This window comes from Cucurbita pepo, chromosome 2, assembly GCF_057944985.1.
Source record: "Cucurbita pepo subsp. pepo isolate OVF chromosome 2, ASM5794498v1, whole genome shotgun sequence".
Classification (NCBI taxonomy): Eukaryota; Viridiplantae; Streptophyta; class Magnoliopsida; order Cucurbitales; family Cucurbitaceae; genus Cucurbita; species Cucurbita pepo.
Window position 1 is genome coordinate 7,312,633 of NC_141799.1, and position 9,413 is coordinate 7,322,045.

Below are 9,413 nucleotides of genomic sequence, written 5' to 3' on the forward strand. Positions count from 1 at the left end.
TGAACGCAATTACCCAACTCATGATTTAGAATTAGCTGCTGTGGTGTTTGCTCTGAAGATATGGAGACATTATCTGTACGGTGAGAGGATACAAGTATATACGGATCATAAGAGTCTTAAATATCTGTTCACCCAGAAAGAGCTCAACATGAGGCAACGTCGGTGGTTGGAGTTGGTAAAAGATTATGATGTGGAGATCCTACATCATCCTGGTAAAGCTAATGTGGTAGCTGATGCCTTGAGTCCTAAGACAGCTCACTCATCTGCAATGCTAACGAGACAACACAACATTCAGATGATAATAATAATAATAATTATTATTATAAAAATAATAATAAAAAAAAAAAATAATAATAATAATTAAAAAAATATATATATATATCGAAACGAAGCAGCTGCGTCAAGCAGCTGCTGTAAAGGGGGATGAGGGGCGGCGGACGCGTAGGCTGGAGGCGTGGGATGGATGAGTGGATTGTTAGAGGGTATGGAGGCGTATTAGGGCCTTGATTAGGTTTTAAAAAGGAAGAAAAATGAAGAAGAGTGATTAGCGAAAAACCCAGAAAACAGAGGAGGAAATTTTTGAGAATTCGAATTTTGGTTGCTTAAAATTGGACATCAATCGAGGGTAAAGGAAGAGGGGTTGTTGCTGAGGAATCATTTGAGGAAGGGGATACGGCCACGAGCTGAATCGGACGGTGATTCGAAGGTAACGAAAAACCCATATCACCGAACCTTTAAATCTCGATATCTTGATTCATACTGCATAATAAGTTATGAAATAAGGCTTGTTAGAACCGTAGTTAGAAGATCTATAATGTTGTAGAAGAAATCAGAACGAAATTCGAGCGGTAGAGATGAAATTTTTGCTTCGGGACACAACGGGTATTAAAGGAAAAGATTGGGAAAAAATGGCAGGGAGGAGAGGTTGAAGACGAGCGCGTGAAGGACACGCGAGGCGCGTGGGAGGCCGCGAGTGGAAGTGCGATTGCGCGCGGATCAGGCGCGTGAGAAACGAACCCCGACCTTGTCTTGGCGCGTGAGGGCGCGTGAGCAGGTATTTTGGCTTCCGGTTTGTCCCGTTCGACTCCTTTTGACCTGTCCTATCAAAATTGGTCTATACTTATGTTGAAATTGATAAAATATAGGTCTAATAGGAAGGAATTGTGTTGAAATACTATTAAACGTACATTCAAGGGGGAAAAGGAGTTCGAAACCAAGTAAGTAGCGTATCGATCTATGAACTAGTTCTTAACTTGTTTTACAACATGTGAGTATGTTGTTTACCTGATTAAGAGCTTAGTATGTTATGATGAGCTTTGATGATATTGAGTGTTTATTGTATATTGTGACTGCTTGCCTGTGATGTAAGCATGATATAAATGATTGTCAGAATGTTCTATGTGTTGAACATGATACATGTATGAAAGCATGCAGTAACAGTAACTGTGAGTATGTTATGCATGTTAATGGAAAGGTTATGACTCTAGATATGCTTATTGGTTGTTGAGCTATGGCTTATTTATATGAGTATGATAGTCTACTAATTCCCGCGGAGTTCCTGGCCAACGCGCTGTGTGCTAAGTCAGGGAGCATGAGTACTTCTGACCGTTGGTATATGAGATAAACAGGCCGCCAGAGCAATTAGTAGACGGGCCGTATTTGACCGAGAGCGAGTCTTACATACGAGTCCGAAAATTCTAGATAAGCATATCGAAGGAGAGTCAGTAACCTAGCTGGAGGTAGCTGAGATACCTCATTAACGAACAGATGACCCTAGTAAGAGAACTAGGAGTCAGTGATGAATAAAGCTTAAAAACACCTGGAAAGATTAGTTATGAACCCGTGAATGATAAGCTAGCTACTTACTGAGTAATCTAATTACTCATCAAAATTATTATAACTTTTCTTTCCAGATTTAGATGATGCAGGCCAACCGAGGACGAGACCAGCGGGCTAGAGACTACTGGGAATCCATGTCTGGGTCTGTTTATGTAATTATGGTTTCGTTGTCGAGAATCTACTTCGGTTGTTTTAAGTTTAAATAGCACTCGTTTTAAATGTTTTACTTGATGTTTTTGGAAATATTTTTTTTGAAATTTATCATTGGTTGTCGGAGTTTATTATCCAGGTCCGTAGTAACTCCTGTGAATCGCGTTGACGATGAGCGGGGTGTTACATTGGGTTCGTCATAACATCATCTATAATGTGCTTAGATGACACGAATAGCACTATCGAGCTTTCTTCTTTTTCTAAAATGTAGAGGTGAAAGAACTTCGGAACAACTGCATGACTAAAATACGAAAACGTTATGGATGTGCATACTTATTGAAGCACCAGTGGTCTAGTGATAGAATTGTACCCTGCCACGATATAGAACTAGATTCGATTCCCGACTGGTGCATCTTGTGACAAAGAATAGCAGTGATGAAACTAATGCGTAATGTGACAATTTGGGTTAGTCATAACATCATCTATAATGTGCTTAGATGACACGAATAGCACTATCGAGCTTTCTTCTTTTTCTAAAATGTAGAGGTGAAAGTACTTCGGAACAACTGCATGACTAAAATACGAAAACGTTATGGATGTGCATACTTATTGAAGCACCAGTGGTCTAGTGGTAGAATAGTACCCTGCCACGGTACAGACCTGGGTTCGATTCTCGGCTGGTGCATCTTTTCTTGAAGAATAGTAGTGATGAAACTAGTGCGTAATGTGACAACTTGGGTTAGTCGTCATAACATCATCTATAATGTGTGCTTAGATGACACGAATAACACTATCGAGCTTTCTTCTTTTTCTAAAATCTAAAGGTGAAAGCACATCGGAACAACTGTATGACTAATATATGAGAACGTTTTGGATATGCATACTTATTGAAGAGCCAATGGTCTAGTGATAGAATAACGATACATACCTGGATTTGATTCCCGGCTGATGCATCTTGTGACGAAGAATTGCATGAAACAAGTGCGTAATGTGACAAATTGGTTTAGTCATAACATCATCTATAATGTGCTTAGATGACACGAATAGCACTATCGAGCTTTCTTCTTTTTCTAAAATCTAGAGGTGAAAGCACATCGGAACAACTGCATGACTAAATACGAAAACGTTATAGATGTGCATACTTATTGAAGCACCAGTGGAAAAATGGTAGAATAGTACCCTGCCACGGTATAGCCCCGGGTTTGATTCCGGGCTGGTGCATCTTTTGACGAAGAATAGCAGTGATGAAACTAGTGCGTATTGTATCAACTTGGGTTAGTCATAACATCATCTATAATGTGCTTAGATGACATGAATAGCACTATCGAGCTTTCTTCTTTTTCTTAAATCTAGAGCTGAAAGTATTTCAGAAGAACTGCATGACTAAAATACGAAAACGTTATGGATGTGCATACTTATTGAAGCACCAGTGGTCTAGTGATAGAATAGTACCCTGCCACGATATAGAACTATATTCGATTCCCGGCTGGTGCATCTTGTGACGAAGAATAGAGTGATGAAACTAGTGCGTAATGTGACAATTTGGGTTAGTCATAACATCATCTATAATGTGCTTAGATGACACGAATAGCACTATCGAGCTTTCTTCTTTTTCTAAAATGTAGAGGTGAAAGAACTTCGGAACAACTGCATGACTAAAATACGAAAACGTTATGGATGTGCATACTTATTGAAGCACCAGTGGTCTAATGGTAGAATAGTACCCTGCCACGGTATAGCCCCAGGTTTGATTCCCGGCTGGTGCATCTTTTGACGAAGAATAGCAGTGATGAAACTAATGCGTATTGTTATCACTTGGGTTAGTCATAACATCATCTATAATGTGCTTAGATGACACGAATAGCACTATCGAGCTTTCTTTTTTTTCTTAAATCTAGAGCTGAAAGTACTTCGGAAGAACTGCATGACTAAAATACGAAAACGTTATGGATGTGCATACTTATTGAAGCCCAGTGGTCTAGTGATAGAATAGTACCCTGCCACGATATAGAACTAGATTCGATTCCCAGCTGGTGCATCTTGTGACGAAGAATAGCAGTGATGAAACTAGTGCGTAATGTGACAACTTGGGTTAGTCATAACATCATCTATAATGTGCTTAGATGACACGAATAGCACTATCGAGCTTTCTTCCTTTTCTAAAATCTAGAGGTGAAAGTACTTCGAAACAACTGCATGACTAAAATACGAAAACGTTATGGATGTGCATACTTATTGAAGCACTAGTGGTCTAGTTTTAGAATAGTACCCTGCCACGATATAGAACTATATTCGATTCCCGGCTGGTGCATCTTGTGACGAAGAATAGCAGTGATGAAAATAGTGCGTAATGTGACAACTTGGGTTAGTCATAACATCATCTATAATGTGTGCTTAGATGACACGAATAACACTATCGAGCTTTCTTCTTTTTCTAAAATCTAGAGGTGAAAGCACATCGGAACAACTGTATGACTAATATATGAGAACGTTTTGGATATGCATACTTATTGAAGAGCCAGTGGTCTAGTGATAGAATAACGATACAGACCTGGATTTTATTCCCAGCTGATGCATCTTGTGATGAAGAATAGCATGAAACTAGTGCGTAATGTGCCAACTTGGGTTAGTCATAACATCATCTATAATGTGCTTAGATGACACGAATAGCACTATCGAGCTTTCTTCTTTTTCTAAAATGTAGAGGTGAAAGAACTTTGGAAGAACTGCATGACTAAAATACGAAAACGTTATGGATGTGCATACTTATTGAAGCACCAGTGGTCTAGTGATAGAATAGTACCCTGCCACGATATAGAAGTATATTCTATTCCCGGCTGGTGCATCTTGTGACGAAGAATAGCAGTGATGAAACTAGTGCGTATTGTGACAACTTGGGTTAGTCATAACATCAACTATAATGAGCTTAGATGACACGAATAGCACTATCGAGCTTTCTTCTTTTTCTTAAATCTAGAGCTGAAAGAACTTCGGAACAACTGCATGACTAAAATACGAAAACGTTATGGATGTTCATACTTATTGAAGCACCAGTGGTCTAGTGGTAGAATAGTACCCTGCCACGGTACAGACCCGGGTTTGATTTTCGGCTGGTGCATCTTGTGACGAAGAATAGCAGTGATAAAACTAGTGCGTATTGTGACAACTTGGGTTAGTCATAACATCATTTATAATGTGCTTAGATGACACGAATAGCACTATCGATTTTTCTTCTTTTTCTTAAATCTAGAGGTGAAAGTACTTCGGAACAACTGCATGACTAAAATACGAAAACGTTATGGATGTGCATACTTATTGAAGCACTAGTGGTCTAGTGATAGAATAGTACCCTGCCACGATATAGAACTAGATTCGATTCCCGGCTGGTGCATCTTGTGACGTAGAATAGCAGTGATGAAACTAGTGCGTAATGTGACAATTTTGGTTAGTCATAACATCATCTATAATGTGCTTAGATGACACGAATAGCACTATCGAGCTTTCTTCTTTTTCTAAAATGTAGAGGTGAAAGTACTTCTGAACAACTGCATGACTAAAATACGAAAACGTTATGGATGTGCATACTTATTGAAGCACCAGTGGTCTAGTGGTAGACTAGTACCCTACCACGGTACAGACCCGGGTTTGATTCCCGGCTGGTGCATCTTTTGACGAAGAATAGCAGTGATGAAACTAGTGCGTATTGTGACAACTTGGGTTAGTCATAACATCATCTATAATGTGCTTAGATGACACGAATAGCACTATCGAGTTGTACTTCGGAACAACTGCATGACTAAAATACGAAAACATTATGGATGTGCATACTTATTGAAGCACCAGTGGTCTAGTGGTAGAATAGTATCGTACCACAGTATAGCCCCGGGTTTGATTCCCGATTGGTGCATCTTGTGACGAAGACTAGCAGTGCGTATTGTGACTACTTGGGTTAGTCTTCACATCATTTATAATGTGCATAGATGACACGAATAGCACTATCGAGCTTTCTTCTATTTCTAAAATCTAGTGGTGAAAGTACTTAGGAACAACTGCATGACTAAAATACGAAAACGTTATGGATGTGCATACTTATTGAAGCACTAGTGGTCTAGTGGATTCCCTGCTGGTGCATCTTGTGACGAAGAATAGTAGTGATGAAACTAGTGCGTATTGTGACAACTTGGGTTAGTCATAACATCATCTATAATGTGCATAGATGACACGAATAGCACTATCATGGATGTGCATACTTATTGAAACACCAGTGGTCTAGTGGATTCCCTGCTAGTGCATCTTGTGACGAAGAATAGCAGGTGATGAAACTAGTGCGTATTGTGACAACTTGGGTTAGTCATACGAATAGCACTATCGAGCTTTCTTCTATGTCTAAAATCTAGATGTGAAAGTACTTCGAAACACTGCATGACTAAAATACGAAAACGTTATGGATGTGCATACTTATTGAAGCACCAGTGGTCAGGTGGTAGAATAGTACCCTGCCACGGTACAGACCTGGATTTTATTCCCGACTGGTGCATCTTGTGACGAAGAATAGCAGTGATGAAACTAGTGCGAATAGCAGTATCGAACTTTCTTCTATTTCTAAAATCTAGAGGTGAAAGCAATATGACTAAAATATGAGAACGTTATGGATATGCATACTAATTGTAGCACAACTTGGGTTAGTCATAACATCATCTATAATGTGCATAGATGACACGAATAGCACTATCGAACTTTCTTCTATTTCTAAAATCTAGAGGTGATACTTATTGTAGCACAACTTTGGTTAGTCATAACATCATCTATAATGTGCATAGATGACACGAATAGCACTATCGAACTTTCTTCTATTTCTAAAATCTAGGGGTGAAAGCAGTATGACTAAAATATGAGAACGTTATGGATATGCATACTTGCTGAAGCACTAGTGGTCTAGTGATAGAATAGTACCCTGCCATGATACAGAATACTTATTGAAACACCAGTGGTCAGGTGGTAGAATAGTACCCTGCCACGGTATAGACCCGGGTTCGATTTTCTACTGGTGCATCTTGTGACGAAGAATAGCAGTGATGAAATTAGTGCGCGTAATGTGACAACTTGGGTTAGTCATAACATCATCTATAATGTGCTTAGATGACATGAATAGCACTATCGATCTTTCTTCTTTTTCTAAATTCTAGATGTGAAAGTACTTCGAAACACTGCATGACTAAAATACGAAAACGTTACGGGATGTGCATACTTATTGAAGCACCAGTGGTCAGGTGGTAGAATAGTACCCTGCCACGGTACAGACCTGGGTTTTATTCCCGACTGGTGCATCTTGTGACGAAGAATAGCAGTGATGAAACTAGTGCGTATTGTGACAAGTTGGGTTAGTCATAACATCATCTATAATGTGCTTAGATGACACGAATAGCAGCATCGAGTTTTCTTCTTTTTCTAAAATCTAGAGGTGAAAATACTTCGGAACAACTGCATGACTAAAATATGAAAGCGTTATGGATGTGCATACTTATTGAAGCACCAGTGGTCTAGTGGTAGAATAGTACCCTGCCACGGTATAGACCCGGGTTCGATTTTCGGCTGGTGCATCTTGTGACGAAGAATAGCAGTGATGAAATTAGTGCGTAATGTGACAACTTGGGTTAGTCATAACATCATCTATAATGTGCTTATATGACACGAATAGTACTATCGAGCTTTCTTCTATTTATAAAATCTAGAGGTGAAAGTACTTCGGAACAACTGCATGACTAAAATACGAAAACGTTATGGCTGTGCATATTTATTGAAGCACCAGTGGTCGAGTGGTAGAATAGTACCCTGCCACAAAACAGACTTGGGTTCGATTCCCGACTGATGCATCTTGTGACGAAGAATAGCAATGATGAAACGTGTGCATAATGTGACAACTTGGGTTAGTCATAACATCATCTATAATGTGCTTAGATGACACGAATAGCAGTATCGAACTTTCTTCTATTTCTAAAATCTAGAGGTGAAAGCAGTATGACTAAAATATGAGAACGTTATGGATATGCATACTTGCTGAAGCACTAGTGGTCTAGTGATAGAATAGTACCCTGCCATGATACAGAATACTTATTGAAGCACCAGTGGTCTAGTGGTAGAATAGTACCCTGCCACGGTATAGACCCGGGTTCGATTTTCTACTGGTGCATCTTGTGACGAAGAATAGCAGTGATGAAATTAGTGCGTAATGTGACAACTTGGGTTAGTCATAACATCATCTATAATGTGCTTAGATGACATGAATAGCACTATCGATCTTTCTTCTTTTTCTAAATTCTAGATGTGAAAGTACTTCGAAACACTGCATGACTAAAATACGAAAACGTTACGGATGTGCATACTTATTGAAGCACCAGTGGTCTAGTGGTAGAATAGTACCCTGCCATGATACAGAATACTTATTGAAGCACCAGTGGTCAGGTGGTAGAATAGTACCCTGCCACGGTACAGACCTGGGTTTTATTCCCGACTGGTGCATCTTGTGACGAAGAATAGCAGTGATGAAACTAGTGCGTATTGTGACAACTTTGGTTAGTCATAACATCATCTATAATGTGCTTAGATGACACGAATAGCAGTATCGAGTTTTCTTCTTTTTCTAAAATCTAGAGGTGAAAATACTTCGGAATAACTGCATGACTAAAATATGAAAACGTTATGGATGTGCATACTTATTGAAGCACCAGTGGTCTAGTGGTAGAATAGTACCCTGCCACGGTACAGACCCGGATTCGATTTTCGGCTGGTGCATCTTGTGACGAAGAATAGCAGTGATGAAACTAGTGCGTAATGTGACAACTTGGGTTAGTCATAACATCATCTATAATGTGCTTATATGACACGAATAGCACTATCGAGCTTTCTTCTATTTATAAAATCTAGAGGTGAAAGTACTTCGGAACAACTGCATGACTAAAATACGAAAACGTTATGGTTGTGCATATTTATTGAAGAACCAGTGGTCGAGTGGTAGAATAGTACCCTGCCACAAAACAGACTTGGGTTCGATTCCCGGCTGATGAATCTTGTGACGAAGAATAGCAATGATGAAACGTGTGCATAATGTGACAACTTGGGTTAGTCATAACATCATCTATAATGTGCTTAGATGACACGAATAGCAGTAATTTCTAAAATCTAGAGGTGAAAGCAGTATGACTAAAATATGAGAACGTTATGGATATGCATACTTATTGTAGCACAACTTGGGTTAGTCATAACATCATCTATAATGTGCATAGATGACACGAATAGCACTATCGAACTTTCTTCTATTTCTAAAATCTAGAGGTGAAAGCAGTATGACTAAAATATGAGAACGTTATGGATATGCATACTTGCTGAAGCACCAGTGGTCTAGTGATAGAATAGTACCCTGCGAC

The 9,413-nt window shown here is 39.2% G+C and overlaps 1 long non-coding RNA gene across 1 annotated transcript; it reads left to right on the plus strand.

Moving 5' to 3' along the window:
• Window positions 1-390: 390 nt before the first annotated feature.
• LOC111784973 (uncharacterized) lies at window positions 391-2,063 on the plus strand. The gene is made up of 4 exons (XR_015420021.1): window positions 391-706; window positions 916-1,054; window positions 1,146-1,217; window positions 1,914-2,063. It is a non-coding gene; the product is annotated as an uncharacterized LOC111784973 (long non-coding RNA).
• The last annotated feature ends 7,350 nt before the right edge of the window (window positions 2,064-9,413 follow it).